The sequence below is a fragment of the Seriola dumerili genome, unplaced genomic scaffold (assembly GCF_002260705.1).
Source record: "Seriola dumerili isolate Sdu_G_001 unplaced genomic scaffold, Sdu_1.0 BDQW01000050.1, whole genome shotgun sequence".
NCBI classification, from domain to species: Eukaryota; Metazoa; Chordata; class Actinopteri; order Carangiformes; family Carangidae; genus Seriola; species Seriola dumerili.
In genome coordinates this window covers 4691773-4709514 of record NW_019174305.1, presented here as the reverse complement: position 1 = coordinate 4709514, position 17742 = coordinate 4691773, and positions in this window count along the sequence as shown.

Here is a 17742-nt window from a genome sequence, read left to right as displayed (position 1 = left end):
GTACAGCCTGATGGCAGTGGGAACGAAGGATCTCCTGAACCTCTCTGTTCTGCAGCGCAGTGAGATGAGACGTTTGCTGCAGCTGTAGCTGCTTCTCTGTCCTGAGGATGGTTGGTCTCCAGTCTCTTTGTGTTCATGTCGGACATTCTGCTGCCCCAGCAGACTGCAGCATAAAAGAGTACACTGGCCACCACTGACTGATGAAATGAGCCCCCTGGGGAAAAAGAGCCGGCTCCGCCCCTTCCGATAGATGGCAGCTGTGTTCAGGGACCAGTCCAGTTTACTGTCCAGGTGCACACCTAGGTATTTATAAGTGTGCACCACCTCAATTAATATGGTAAACTTATAATAAAAATAATCCAAATGTGTACAGTAACTAAGATTACATGTCTACAATGAATTTTCATGATAACATCAATGTGAAAGAGGTTGCTGTGGTGATGAACCTACAGTATTATCACTCACATATGCCACTCCCCTTAGCTTTAGCTTTAGAGAGAATCAGCTCATTGTTTCTCTGTCTGGCCTTCAACTTTCCCGTTGGTTCACTCTGCTGCTGAATACAGCAGGCATCTGTTTTCAGAGAAAAGGCTCTAAGAACCCACTGTACACTCTCTGCCCACCATCAGACAGACACAGTTAGAGCCCATAGATGATAAACATAGTGGAGCATTTAGCAGCTAAGGAGCCAGAAATTCCCCACAGTTGATACAGACTATAAACAGAGCTAAATTAATGGGAATATTGGATTTAAATTTGTCAGTTCGCCAGAAACACATCTCCAAATGAATGATCATTTTGTTACATAACTGCTGGAAGTTTTTACCAACGGCTTCATCATCATGTCAATGTAAAATGTAATTAGTTATTGCAGGTTTAACATACCATCCTGATATAAACACCTCAAAGACTTCACTTGAAACACTTGAAACAGTACACAATAACAGGAAACATTGCACCTATAACATTTTCTTTACAAAAGTTTAAAAAAAAGCATTATATATATATATATATATATATATAATGCTTTTTTTAAACTTTCTATGCCCCACATCATTCTCTTTTTTAAATTATATCACATATTTTATTGCATTTGCTTACTAACTTAAGTAGCCCAGCAGTATTGCCAATTATTTTCAATGGAAAGCTGAAAAATTGCCAATGCTAATCCCTACAACATACATTAGCCCCAGCATAACCAGACTTCACACTATACTGTCATGTTCATCACAAATGAACTGTAAAATAGTCCACTGACCCTTCATGGACACCAGATGGGTGGCCACAGCTGACCACCTAACTCTTGCTCATTGCCATGCTCTACTGTTGTCTTAAAGAGCCACCAACATTTCTCCAAACTTGAACTGACACAGCTGAAAGAGGCTGAACACACATAATAGGTTACCATTTATGTTGCTATGCTACGGTAAACTTCCCTTTTTTAGAAGTCATAATGGTTTGAGACTCCCCCTGTCGAGAATAATTGTTTAACGCAGCCATTTCTGTTAAGTGACAAAGATTAGTCCAGCATGTCACAAGCTGCTGTAAGTTTGTGATTTTACATTCTGACCAAGAGGGAAGTTTGATTTGCACTCTCCCAAGTCTATCAAGAGATGTTTACGCCTGGTTGCTTTTAATACATCAGCAGTGTGGAGCTACAATGGGAGGATTTTTGCAGGTGCAGATTTATGGCTTATGCCCGCCACATTCACTTCTTTCTCTAGGCCTGAGATTAACCAAGTCCTAATGTAACAACTCAGACATGACTGCATCTGTATGGAATCAATATCCCATACTTTTGTGAAATTGAGTTTTGGGAGCACAGAGGCAAGGTGGAAAGCTGAGGCAGAAGGAAGGCTGAGGGAGAACTGAACTCCAGACTTAACTCACTATTGATGTGCAGCAGGGTTATCATGCTAAAATGGTAAATAATGTTTAACACAAAATGCATGCAGCACAGTGTCCCTTTCAGTTTTAGTTCCTAATAAGGCCAACTTTATAAAAGCTTTACAAGTTGTATCTAATGGCTTTGTTAATTGATAAAAACTAATGCATTCCTTCTATTTGATTATTTTGATCTAACATACTTACCCGCATCAACTTGTATTCATTATATGTAACCAAGGTCACATAAAAAAAAAGAAAAAAAAGAAAAAAAGAAAAACATAACAATAACTAAAAATATGTTGCTATTGCAGACACATGTTTCCTGGGCTGAGTTTTTCCTGTATCAAATGTAGGCCCCCTGAGAGTGGGACCAACTCAAGCAACAAACTTTCAACCGGATTTACATATATAACTTTGCTGACTCCAAACACACAGAGTGGAGAGTATAACAAATGAATAAATTTGTGCTCTGTATAGACCCTTTAGATAACTGACCTGTTCTGATAAGCATTTCTCCTGGTATTCTCCAGCAGGGCTTTGGGCAGAGTGTATCTTAGCTCTCCTGTAATCTTCCTTGGTAACACTGTCTACACACTGAAAACATGGTGGAGTTTGGATCAGCTCAGAGAAGTACTGTAGGTGGCAGGACTAGGATAGATCATTGTGTTGCACACATACGCAGTGGCCAGTGCTGTCTGGAGTATCTTGATGCACTATGATATAAAACCTTTACAACCAGTGCTCTGGTCTGTGCTATTAGCTTAACTTATAGTGTTTCAACGTTGTATTATTATAACAGTTTTCAAATTAAATTCTTTTGTTTAAAATAAAAAATAAAAAATGAGGATTAGCAAAAGTCTGTACTATATAATATATTTTAAGGCTTCCGTCCCATTCTAATGGACATTATATCTCAGTAACACCTTGATGGAACTTCTTCAAATTTGGCACAAATGTTCACTTGGACTCAAGGATGAACTGATTAGATATTGGTGGTCAAAGGTCAAAGGTCAAGGCCACATTGACCTCACAAAAAACCACACACAAAATATATTCATGTTTTATATGACTCTTGATGAACAGGGATGGAATCTGAAATTAGTCTGAATGGAGGAGGCAGACAACTGTAATTCTACTTTGTATATATAACCTCATAGTTACACTCATAGTTACATGGAAGACGTGACATTGCTTTCCACTTCTATGCTGAAGTGAAATTGAATTCTCAAACAGACGTTTGATAATGCAAAGACTATTATTGCATTCAATTCAAACAGAGGTTGAATGGGTGTGTTGAGAATGTCAAGGCTTTTAACTAGAAGTAAGAGACTGGACTAGATGGCTCCTTTTCTTTCCTCATCATCTGGTTCTTTAAAGGGTATATTTACGGTAGCTTCTCTCCTGCATATTTTTACGAGCTTTTGATTCCTTATGAACCTGTCAGCTGATCCTCAGCCATGAACCTCCTGACTGTTCTTGTGTGACTTTACAGATTCACCTCCCAGACAAAACTTTCTCTGTTTCTCCTTTAGTTTTTGTGACTGACTACATACCACCATGAAAGGTGTATACTGCCACTTACTGTATCAGACTGTGCAAACTCATGACTATATGGTGTGTTTATATTCTGCATATTAAACCTGTGTCCTGAAGATACCTAAATAAAACTCTTTGATTGTCTCTCTCCATCCTTGCCTAGTCTGCCCCCCTCTCAACATCTACATCTGAAGTGTGTCTAGTATTTTCTTAACGTTTTACAAACCTCACATTTATTTGATACTTTTTTTGTTTGTGATATACAGTGATTCAGTATATCCTGTATGTCCTCGGTTGAATCTTTTCCACATGACTAACAGTGTTCAAGTGAGCTAGCAGCTGTGTAAAGCTCGGCATGCTAGTATGCTCACATTGGCAATGCTAACATGCTGATGTTTATCAGTTATGATGTTCACCATATTCACCACTTAGGCTGCAGTTGAAAAGCTTTTTTTGCTTAAGAAGGTTCCTCACTGAGTGAAATGACCCGGAAGTATCTGAGCAGCATCATGATCAGAGCTGCTCCACTTCTCTAAATGATAGGGAAATGAGCTTCAGTGCTTCCTATCTCATCTCCTATTAGCATAGGAAACACTCAACCTTCCTTTAGGAAAGGAAAGGAGAAATGCTGTCCAACCTTTTCCTTGCGGTGACAACACTCAAAGTGACGCACTACTGTAGTTTCGCCTTGGCAGATCCACATAAATACAGAAACAACAGAGCAGCTGTTTTATGTTCGTGACACGATCCAAAACTGATGGAAATCCTTGTCTGATCGACTGAAGCCCAAATCCATAAATACAGATTTCTACTCTTTCAGATCTGTCCAGTTAGCAGTCATCATGAAGAACAAGTATATTGAATTTATAGTTAAAAATATCACCATCATAACAAAATACTATATCCATAAATATATACATAACTTTCTCTATTTGAATATTTATTTCATGTCATCTTATTTCAGCATTTCAATCCTATTTGTCTATTTTGTGGTAAGAAAAGGAACATTTATCCTAAAAAAAAAAAAGCTTAGTGTAAGTGAGTCTCTCCGCATTGCAGATGTCCTTGTGAATTCTCCTTCACATTTTTCCTTGAACTCATGACGTTTTCCATCGAGGTCAAGAAAAGTGGTTAGAAAGGAGATTTTTCCTTTTTGACCGCAGCCTTAGTTTAGTGTGTTAGCATGCTAAAATTAGCTAAGTAGACACAATGTATAGCTCAGACTGAAAGAAATGTCATTCATTTTGGAGGTTAGTGATCATAAAACAAAGCAATGGAGGAATTTGACCTGATAGTGGCACTAGATGAAAAGTCAGGGGATCAGCTATGGGGTTTGTCATAACCTGGCTCCTAGGCCACGACAAATCCGGGAATGGACACTACAGATGCCAGTTGATTAGAATATTTATATAATATTATATAAATGAATAAACTAAAGAGACAAATATAAATGTGGGGTGTGACAGTCAGTAATATCAGTAATGTAAATGTGCATGTGTGAATGTAGTGAATGGTGGGATGTAGTGTAGCAAAAGGAAAACAAAAGCCAAACAAGAAAACGTGCTGACGCTGGCAGGGATGAGTCCAGCTGAGAGAGAGAGAGAAGAGTGATGTGAGCCCACGTCTGGCAAAAGCATCGTGATGCACAGAGACGCTTTGTGGAGCCACACATACTCCTCAGGCAACACAGCCACCTTAGCAGCAGATGTTTTACCTTTAAAGACACAACAGCACAGTAACCGCCCACGACAACCAGACTCAGGAAGGGACCGTCACACACAATTTATCCTCTGAGGACCATGATACGATAGATATTTCACATCAATCCAGTCAATGGTTGGAGAGATATTTCTTCCCAAGTGACAGACCGACATTGTCATCTTTAGAGCCACACCGCCAACATGCCTGGCTCCACAGAACAACTTCTCTCCAACACCTATCTCTATGGATTTTGGTTTTAGGAGGCTGCTTTTATTGTCTTTATTCCAAGATTTTCACGAGTCTATGATGTAATGATGAATTTCCTTTCTGCCAAAAGCAATTAACCCACTCAGAAACAGACTGGCAGAATCAGTATGTTAAAATCTCCTCCAAAGAAAACAGCTATATCATAAAGCCATTAATATCCTTTCATTCATATATGTGCTTGTAACTGATTGATTTTATCACATGGCATTGTGAAGCAAATAATATGTTTCTATAGCAACATTGCTATTATAACACACAACACAGAGACATCAATATCTCTGGGCCCTGAAAGGACCTGTCGATGAGCTAAAGCATAGTGGGAGTTTTCAAGTTTTCACTTTCTAAATTCAAAAGCATATATATTCTCCTTGCAACTCTTCAGACTGAATCAGGCAGCACTATGCAGCACATGTTGCTGAGTATTTGTTCTGGTAAACACAGGTATGATTCATTCATTTCCACCAGTACTTCTGGGACTCTATTGAAGGTCATTCATGAATGCCAGCAGTGGAAAAAAAAAAGTATTTGAAATTCCAATTGAAATCTAAAAACCTTTTTGTCTAACAGAGACGAAAAATCATAGTCTGCACTGTAACATTACAAACACTGCAATATATGAAATCTCATACCCTGTGAAGGTGCAGAGTAGAAGAACAAAAACAGATGACTGATATGCTGCTAAATGCAGTAGTCCCTGAATAACCTTTGTATAGCTGCGTCACTTTACCCAGGAACCAGAAACCTTTCGAGGAACTAAGCGCGTTTTGCCCGCAGGAACCAAGGTCTAAATTTAGTTCCAGGGTAATTGATCGACCCCTGAAAAGTCCCTGGTCAAGAGGTAGTACTTTTCAAAGGTTCAGGAACTTTGGGGGGTGTGGTCTACAGTGCTAAACATTTCTGATTGGTAGAGTACTCGCTGCATTTTATTTCACCCGCCATGTTTAAAAGCCCATAGCAGCAAGCCAGCTGTTTTGTTTTGATTCGAGTCAATTGTTTTTCAGATGGAGAAGAAAGGCTGCGACAGATGGACTGACGACGAGCTCCAGGCCTTGCTAACCATTTACACGGCGCACAAATGATAATGCCGGCCTGTCCGTTGCTTTTATAGCTTCATCATTGTTGCGTAGCCTTCGTCTTCTTCTCACCGCCCCCTACTGGACAGCAGGTGTAGTGCATTTACCTCCGTTGTTTTTCTACACGTCAGCGGCCTGACTTATGACTTTCATTCAAGTACAGATGTAAGTGTTGCAGAGCTTCTGCCATATATACTTCTATGCACACAGCCTAAAAAAGAAAATTCAAACATCCATCCATAGCTCATCAGTAAATCACTTCCACTGAGATAGATGACCATCCCCCCTCCACTGTGTTTCTCCTAATCCTGTTTATAAGGATCCATTACCTATCTAAAAATGTAATATCAGAGTGTGACAGGGAAAATATGCAACAAGCGAATAAACTCAAAATAATGTGACCTTTACTGGAAGCGGTTGATAAAAAAACGACACCACAACACAAAGGAAATCCAAAGTTGCATTCCAGTGACAGAGCGTGACTGCTTTGTCTTAACTTTGAAGACAAGTTCTTAACTAACCATATTTTATTATAAAATAATCACAATGAATAAAGCTCTGTTGTCTTGATGCTCAGGTGATTAGTGACACCAAACATCAAATGACATGTCACATCTCTAATGGTTATTGAAATATTAATACATACATTTGACAGACACACAACTTGAAGAGTTCAACCATAAATAAATGATAGAAAATCTTTTATACAAGTAAGAATACAGGCCAAAGCTGTGGAACACACTAGAGATAGATATCACAGAAGCCGGATTACTAGTGTTTTGAAAAGAAAGCTCAAAACTTATCTCTCCACTTAGTTTTTAACTAGCTCTGAAATTTTGCACTTTGCTCTGCATTTATGCCGCTCAGCACTTCTTATAAATGCTGTTATAAGTATTGATGTCATACTGATTTTTGCTTTCTGTGTAATCTTTTTTTTTATTTATAATTTTTTTTATTAATTTTTATTTGTATTATTTCATTTATTATTTCATTATTATTCCAGCTCATTTTACATCAAAGTTTTTAACATGTTTTCATGTTAATTTTATGTCATTTCATGTGGAGCACTTGGTGCAAGTTATTTCTTTGTTGGAAAGCACTTTGTGCTACATTTCTTTTGTGAATGGTGCTATACGAATAAATGTTTATCATTAATAATGCAAATGTACAAATTAAAGCAATAAGAAAAAGTCACGGCAAGATAACACACGTTTACATGATAGAGTCTCAGGAGTGAATGTGTGTATTCAGGCACACATCTCAGTGTGCCTTGATTCTGTTGGACTACCTTTTTCCTCTTTAATCTCATCTTCATATTTTTGTGTATGTATTCCCATGTAGGTTGACACAGAGTTCTAGAGGTTAACTACTGGTCCAAGCAGGGCAGCAGGCCCCCTGCAGCTAGAGGGGCCTGCTGAATCTCCCTCCAGTGTGGCTCTCCTGGGGCCATTAGTAGTTGTTTGCTAATCTGGTTTTATCTCTGCTTTCTCAAACCAGTTCTTTGATTGTCTTTAAATGTAAACACCAGGTCAGAGCTGCGATAGGCCTCACAACTAATTTATAGCTGTGGGAAAGGCCCACCTGAGGTGTTTGTCTTGTGTTCTGCACAGAGATACCCTACAGTAACCTTTGCAGTGCAAACAGCTTGCTGTACAGTATGGCTATAAGAGCTGTTTCCTGTCTCCTTCCTTCCTCCCGTCCCTCCTCTGTGAACAGAGTGCAGGACAGGGTAGGCATTCTGTACACATCGACAACTCAAGCGTTCAATTTAAAGGGGAGGCCTGGGAGTTGAGTCCGCAGCAAAGGGCCCATAATTGGCATCCTTCTTGTCTTATTAAAGGGGAAAGCACTGGGATGAATCCTCTAAAACAGATCTTGGCCTTTATTAGAGTGGTGTGTAAGCAGAACCACACAGACAGACAGCTGAAGGCATTACTCATGACAGTGTTTTTGTTCACAACAGCAAATTAAAGTAATTAACCAGTGTAAACAAAACTTTAAATGGTTTCAACATAACAACATATTTCCGTATTAAACAGCAACTACAAGTGAATATGCTGAATTTTTGCCATTTATGGTAAATAATATATGATACAAATGAATAAACAATGCATAAAGTTTCATCTTGAGAAGAATTGTTCTGTATTTAACAAAGAATTAGAGGTATATCGGTTTTTGTTTCATGCCAGATATTCAAGCCTTTTTTTTTCTTCAAATTTTTTCAAATTTGCTAGGACCTCTACTTTTCTTTAAAAAACATTCTCTTCATTCATGCTCAGCCTTGAAGGCTTTTAATGTATCAGTTTTTTGTTATGCCCCTGGACAAAGACAAGGTTGATAGATTCACAGCTCTTCTAGCTCAGTAAAGCGCGTTGGTTTAACAAGTTTGTGCCATTTGAAGCTAAAGGACTTAATCCTCCAGGGGAAGCAACAAAGATGCGATAAAAAAAAGATATTCTCGCTTCTTCTGACTGCTCAGTGATTCTCTTGACTTCCGTGCATTGTTCAGAGCCATGACAGTGATGAAGAGGACTATTCAAGATCTGCCGCCCCCACTAAGCTCACAGCCACTAGCAGTCCCATGACCACCACAGCCCCACCTCTGCTACTGCTCTCGGCTGTGCTTGCAGCTTTTTTCCCTTCATGAGCCCTATTTAGAATCCACTGACGTGACCAAATTTGACAATTAGCAGTTTGCTGTTTTAGTCAGTGTGCTGCAGTATCAGTGAGTTAATATTGGGTGGAGACCCTGAAAGGGCTCCAGAGAGTGTTTAATGGAGATGGCACATCCACAATTATCTTGTTACCCCCTGTGGTTTTCCTTAACAGCTTGTTTTTCAAACAGTGGCTAAATTAGCTTCTGTGAGGAAATTGTTGGGCTCTAAACACTTACGTACTGTGTACATCGCCCACTCTGCACTCTAGACAGGCTTCCTGCACCACCAATAGTTTCATTATCATGTGCAAAATTACGGTGAATGTGTTGCTACATACATCTTTATTCTTATTATTCAAAAGCAACTTCTAGTGATGTTGGGTCACTGTATTGTGTGAGAGTTTGCATAATTCTGGCAGTCAATCCTGCAAATGACTTACTGGAAAAGACATTCAGTTATCTGGCAGAGTGACTGTATGCACTATTGTAAGCAAGAAGAATGGGCCATGTTTTGTTGGGGAAAAATCCAACAAGGCATTGAATAGCGAGTGTGTTTCCTGCTTGTCTGGATACTTGCTCTCTTCAGAGAAATGGTTCTTCTGACACTGTGAATTTAAGAAATAACTGAAACTGCTCCTCAAAGCAGCTTATTATAGTATTGTGCTAAAGGAAAATACTCTTCCTATGTGCCATGTAGCATTAGAGTAATGCACTAGTGATTTAAAAAGTGTTAAGTCAGTATTCATAGCATTCATAAATTGTTCTAATATTACTTAAAGTAGTAGGCACTTAGAAGACTTTGCTGTTAGCTCTAGCAGGTATGACCCACCCCCCCCCACCCCCACCCCGCCACCTCCTGTGGACACATAGGCTGAGGCAGTGTTTCTAATTGTAAAACACTGTTGCAATATATATGAAATATTATATTTTAATAACATTTTATAATATTATATTATAATAATTCCAGTAGTAGTACGTATCAAATAATACTAATAGAAAATATGCATTATTTACAGGGTATGTAATACGTAATATATATATATATATATATATATATTAATAAACACTGTCCTTATGTCTATTACTGAATATTTAAGTGGATCATAGTGTTTTAAACATACATGATGATGTTTAATAATATATATATATATATATATACAGTATGTGTGTGTGTGTGTGTTTGTGTGTGTATGTACATATATGTGACTTTATTTCTAAATAAACCACACTTGTGTATCAAGCTCAAACTTCCATGTCAAGTGGTCTTTAAAATTAGTAAAGCCAACAAATTTGGAGCTGTTGAAAAACAAAAAAAATACAATGAAAATCCTCAAAATCAATTAAGTTTTGTCATTCATTCCACTAAATGAGTAAAACAAGGAGCAAGGAAGTGGTTTATCAACCAACCAGCATCTGCCAAATGTTATAGCACACATTTGGGATTTGAATGTTTCTAGGTTGGAAAGCCACATCAGCACTGTATATTACTGTTGGACATTAAACTTGTTAATATCCATGACACTTAATATCCATGCATATTTCTAACAGGGAGGGTGGGGGGGGGGGCAGATGGATAGGCAGAGGGAGAGGAGGAAGTGTTGGAGGAAGTGGAGAGGCAACATCTTGGCCCCAGATTTTGATCTAGAGGACTCGTGTCAGAAAAAGTGACATAAATGATGTATCTTTGCAGACCCATCAATAACAACCAAAGAGGACCTAATGGAGGTATAAAACTGGATAGATAAGAAGTTTTGCTCAGAGCTTTCATAAATCAGCCACTCAGAATGACCTATATAAAAGTGAAGAGCACTGACAGACTGCATAAATTACACATGGACGCTGCAGGAAGTCTTACTGTTATTGTAATTATCATGAAGCTCCTGGACATCTACGGCACATGTATTAAATTACCTGGTAAAATGCATGTGGTTTTACTGCAAAGAGATATGATTCATAAATGATTTGTAGTTGCCATGCACATATATTACAAAATTGAAGAATTTTACATTTATTGGTACTGGAAATTAACGATGTTGGTTGCCCCATACAGAAATGTTATATATGACATATGCTGTATGTCCCCATATCAAGGGTGATGTTGCCATATATGTCACCTATAAGGAGATATATTATTACCACATACATACAGTACATCCTCTGGATATATGAAGATATTAGTTCATGACATATATGAAATATCCATAGTAAAAGTTGTTTATGTACATATATTAAAATTATCTATATCATGAATTTTTATTTGGTATAACATGTTGCAACCATGTTAGTTAATGATTTAATTTATATATGCACATTTATTAAAACAACATACATATAAAAATGTGTTGTTTTTCTTATCAATTTATTATTAATTTTAAATATACATGTCTATGTTTTATATTTACAAATAGGTTATAATATAAACATATTGACACACTTTGGGATGGATATATATTTTGTAACATATGTCTACAATGTAAGCATAAATACATAAACATACATATTTGTATGAGCTAGATATTACGATATATGAAATTGTTCCAATTTCGAACAGGTTCCATATATCTAGTTTTTACATATATGTACATATATGTTTTTACTTCATATGTACATACAGTATATCTCATATATGGGAATTCAACATGTGTGCCTATATTACGTTTACATACATCATCTGGATTTGCAGAATCATCCAATTTAGTCATTCTTGTCTTGTGTTAAGGTTGTGCACAACACATTATTACTCTACATGGAGTGCAACATTTTATTACAATTTAGTGGCAATACATTTTTTAAAAGTAAACTTTATGACTACAGTGTGTTTGTTGGCCTTAGAGTAACTGTGTTCCCTCTTCAAAAAGTAAGAGCAGACTGAAACAAGTCGCCTTCCGGCTATGAGTCTTAACAGTAGTGGAGCTGCTACTTTAGAATGTGCTGTTGTGTGGAAATAATGCATGACCTCCAGCCAATCATCATCATCATGTATTCCCCATGGTCATAACAAGACCCTATTAAGCTCCATGGTCGCTGGCCTGGGACAGCTTGGTTTAACCATGCTGTGATGTGCATAGCCAAGCTGTGATCATCTGCATTACGTCCGGCAACTCCATCCCACTAGTGAATAACTGTGTCGACCCATTTTATGCATTGCTGCATATCTGTGCCCACAATGACTGGAGAGGCTATAAGATGCTTGCCATTTCCCCCTTTGAGTACCTTTCTAGTTCCTCTGTGGTGTGAAGATTTACTTTCACTTCTATGTAGCTGTTGCTTTCACGTAACAGTCAACAGCCATAGTTGTTTCCTGACCATCTCGCCTTTGACAGTTGAAAATTGCTCATTATTTTTTAAGTTAAGGCAACCCAAACCCACTGTGGCTACTTCCTGTTAAACTCTTTTCACTGGCAAACCATTGCAGTGCTGCTATTGTGTAGAGAAAAAGAGAGAGACAGTAACTGGTCACCTGTTGACTCTCTGCTGATTTTTTAGCAGTGCTAGCAGGACTCTGTAGGGATAGTGATGTCCGGTCCATCACTTTGGCAAGGATGGAAACACCGTGCCTCAACAAATGTCTGATGGATTGTGATGAAATTTTGGTCCAGACTTTTATGGTCTCCAGAGGGTGAAGTCTACAAATTTTGTTGTTCCCTTGCCTTTTCCTCTAGCACCAGCAAGTTCACATTTTTGGTTCAAAGTGAAATGTCATGACGATTACTGGATGGATTTTCATGATATTTGGTTCAGACTTTCATGTTTGCTTTAAAATCAACTTTCTTTATCCCCTGAATCCTCTACGTGCTCATTCATTCACATCTTTGTTCTGTAAAACTACTATCTGTAAGACTGATGGATGGTGAAGAAGCAGCAACCCTAAACACTTCATCAAAGTAACCAATACATTTTACCATTGTACCACTCATTCCATGCCTGGATTATGCAATCTGATCTCAGTCCTCACAGTACGGCGTGGTGTGCGTATCCCAAGCATATGGAAATTTGACATTAATGGCACCTGTCAGTTAGCAAGTGATACACTTTGGTACAGTTTAACTTTACTGACAGTTCCAGCCGATCAGGGGCCAGATGCATAAATAATGTGTACACACAAAAACCATGCGTACGCCATTTCCCACACATAAATTGGTATTTATAAACAAAGACTGTGCAGTAACAACACGTAATTTAACATAAAATAAAACAAACTACATGGAGCTTCATTCGTTATCATCATTTTAAGTTTTGCTGTTTACACTGCAAAAGTAATTTTACAATTCATAAATGTAAATAATTGTGTTTGTGCTCAATGTTTCCTTCAGCATCGTTTAATATCCTTATTATTTATTGTGAGTCACTCTGTAAACTGTTTGATACTATTTTAGAGCCTGTCTGGAGCCTCATTAAGACGTCTCTAGTTCCAATAAAGGATTTTCAGAGTAAAACAGGACTTTGCATTTGGAGTTACTAAAGTATACTGATACATGTTTTTGCCACTCATTTGTAAGAGCCTCAGTTTCACAATCAGTGAAACTATTCTCCTTTCTTGTCTTTCCTCTCTTCCTCTGATAACTTGTGGCAACACTGGCACAGACAGGGTTTCTTTATGCAAAGTGATTTATTACTTCATCCATTCATGGCTAATTGTGGGAGTGGAAATGAGGCTCGTGCACATGCACCCTATTTCTCAATGAGTGAGATTTATAAAGGGGAACCATGCGTACACACAGCTTTATAATTCTGATGGAAAGAATGTGTATGTATATTTCTAGTTTTGTGCATACACGTAGGTTTAGTCATTAATCTACACAGATCATCAGGCATCAGGTATTTAAACCAGCAACTCTCCAGTCAGAAGTTTCTTTAGCTATTGCCATTATCTCCCACAGTGGCTAATGCATCTTAGTGAAGCCGTCGTTTTTTGGCAGCACAGCTCATTTCCCAAATGAGCTGAAAATAAAACTTTATGCTTGAGCACGAAACCTGGGAACCTCTTCAATACATCGAATTTTTGCAAATGTGCAAAGTTCTTCTCCATAAAGAATGCCACCTTGTACCTCCTCCTCATCCTTTCACCTGAGCAGTCAGGTCAAGCTGACTGGGAGAACTGTCTTGCCCTTAACAGTGAAAGAGCTGTGCACTCATGACGGCCTGGCTAAGAAGTAGTTTGTCCAGCTCTGTAACAAGATCTGTCCATGCCTGAGCAATTGGAGAGGCAGCTGTTCTCAGCGAGTCAGAATGCAAGCCATGGCTTTTTACACCGTGGAATTAGGAGTGATGGAGGAGAGGGGAGAGAAGGAAAGGGGAAAGAGATATAATTAGAGAGCAAGACAGAGAGGATGAGGTGAGAGAAGACAGTGAAGAAAGGAAAGATGGAGGGGGAAAAAAAGCCAGTAAAGGGAGAAAGACAGAAAACACAAAAGAGGTGGGGGTTGGGGCATATGAGGAGGGAGGCCAACGGAGACAGAGAGACAGTTCGAGCTGAAAATCATTTAGTGCTAAGCTAAATGCCAACTAAGAATAGACTTTAAATCAATCAAGCCCAGCTATCTGGCTGGAGAATTAATATGTCCCCTAGAAAGCATTTTCTCTCCCCTAAAGGTTGAAGACGGATACAGTATATGTTTTGTGAAACCTCTCCAAAATAGTTGAAAACCCAAAGACTGTGTTCATGTAGGCAGATCACTCTCATGTTATGTGCTCAGTGTATTCAAAACAGCATCTAATAAGATAGTGATAATCAACTCTATTCAAATACCACAGCCACCGAAAGAGCTTTTTGATTAAAAAAAATGACAAAAGGATGCATCAGCAGGAAAGTACATTAAAAGCCAACTTGTGTCCTCTTAAGCAGAGCACTTGCTTTGATGTGCTTTCTGTGCTACAGGTACTGTGCTTCCTCTGGAGGTTTGACAGCTGGGTTTGGTCCCTCTACATCTCTTCAGAGTTAGTCTGATCTCTTTTAAGGGAACACAGAGACTATGTGACAAATGCAGCCCCTATAGGCATCTGTCCTCAGTAACAAAGACTACATTTGAACAATAGAAGAGAATTCAGGGCTTGTCTTCTTCCCTTCATGCATAGCTACATTTAGTTAGCCCCTCTTAGCACCTGATTATGTGCAAAGAAATGCCAACAGAGCAAAAAGAGACAGTCTAACAGACACACTTTCAGCTGCGCCATGCATTTTGCATTAAACTTGTGTGATAACTAGTTCACTTGCTCATTGTCAGGGTCTAGGTAAAAACATTTGCACTTAGCATTTTCATGCTTTTAAGAATGTGACAAATTGTTGCCTGATTAGCTAAGAGATTTTTTTCACTCAATGAAACATTCATCATAGAGCTCTTATTAGTGTCAGTGAAGGTTTTTAAAGATAATGACATTAAAGGCAATATTCTCTCTGACTGCTTCAAAGAGTTTACACAGATTTCTTAAGGTTTTGCCACCCTGTGCTTTGAAAAGCCCATTTTTGCCACTGATGATATAATGGATGTCACATGAAACTCGGCCCTGCAAAAATCTGTCCCCATTTATCACTCTTAATCATTTCCTGCAGATTTTCTCAAGACCACATTTATTGAATGCATCTATCTTTCTCTCATTGAGACTGTGGACAAAGATGGATAGCTCCAGCCTCCAGATTTAAGGACATCCCAAGCCCAACAGAACACAGCTGAAACTCCTTCATTCTTTTAAATTCTAACCCCTCCTATATCAGGCACACATTTTTCCAACCTGTGGACTCACATCACCATGCATACAAATACTCCATAAGTACTGGGGTTATGTTTTTTTTGTGAGGGTTTTAGAAATTCTTGGTAACATTTCAAACTACGGCTACATCCACACTAATGTATTTTCATTTTAAAACGGGTTTTAACACGAAAACAATCTCTGTCCATACTATACAGGTACACTGGGCATGCGAGAGCCGGTGTAAACAGGAAGCAGATTGTCTACTCTGCAGTTGATTAGTTGCACAAAATACTAAGAACGAGGAACAGCAAATAGAGTTGTGGCATTAAAATCCTGAATTTAGCTTCACAATAGCTGCTGGCAAAGGCAACAAGGTCAGTGATACTTGTAATTTGAATTAATTCATGTTGCTTTCATCACTGGGAGTTTGAAGCTGATAACACCAAATCAGGGAGCAACCATGGCTGTCTACGTCATTGTTTCCAAAAGTCTGGCAACTGTGCCTGCTCCCCAGAACCCGAGTGACCCTGAAGGCCCCGTATTCATTGTATGTGTAGTCTGGTTTGTGCTGTTATGGCCCCGCTCGGAAACCATATCAAATAAAAGGAAGGCAGGCATGGATTTAACTAAATCAAAAGGAATTTTATTTAACAAAAGTGAATGTGGTTTTAACCAAGATAACAAAAATAGAAAATTCAACACAAGAGACTGGCAGATGGACCTAGTGCCAGCCTAACAAAAGAAATACTGAGTTAACAACAGAAAATCAAAACTCCAACAAAAGGTGATGTGGTGCAAAGAGGGAGCCTCCTTAGTGCCAGGATGGGGAGGTCTTATATAATCTGGGTGGCAGACAGCGGCCAGCTGCCTCCACTTCCCTGATGTCTCCAGCTCCACCCAACCAGGAACCTGCATGAACACAAAACAACAGCAACACATAATAATTAATTATAGTTAGCTTGGGTCATAATATGCATTAATATAGTAATATCAACTCAGATTAGGAGTGCTTCAGAATAGCTGCGATACATCACAGGTCACACTTTTGTCACTCACCATTACATCCTGTATGAAAAGGTGTGATGGTGCTCCTTTACAAACAGGAGGGAGCAGCATTGTATGTTGTTTATTTATAAGGCTCTATTGCAAAAAACTGCCTAGTTATCTCCGCTCTCTGGTTATATTTAAACACAGCATTTACAACGTCAGGTCACAGGACATTTTTACTTTAGCTGTGCCTCTTGTTCACACTGAACTCGGAAAAACTGGTTTCAAACACTACGTGGAGCATACAGATGGAATGAGCTCCAAAAAATATTATGTTACATTCTCTTATTTCACTGGAACATTTTAAAAGGTTGTACTTATGTATTTACGATCACACTTGCACATGCTGTTCCTATATGTGAAAGTGTATAATGTATGTCTGTGAATTATCTGTGTGTCCATTTTAATGCCTGTGATTTTATGTCTCTCTGTCTATTTATAAACTGCATATGTTTGTTTTTGGATACTCAAGAGATCCCGACATCAATGAGACTACTCGTCTAAATAAAGGATTTCATAATTTAAGAAAATTGGGAAATCAACCCTGTTGTCTAAAAACTATATATATGTCTATATAACTAAACAGCCAAAGAAAATATGTCTTTTTTACAAAACATAAATGCGAGCAGATTATTAGTCATAGAGATGTAATGACAGGGCTGCACAGAGGTTCAGTGGTTAGCACTGTCGCCTCACAGCGAGGGATTATTCTGTTCTCTGTTCAAGGGCAAAATAATCTGCCCAACATCACCTCCGTAACTAACTGATTAATATGTTATATCTCTTCTATGTAATTCATACAAAAACTGAATGAAATAATGACAACTTGTGGTTTTACGGGGCGTTACTTACTCAAACTATGTCTTGGTTGCCAATGTCATTGTT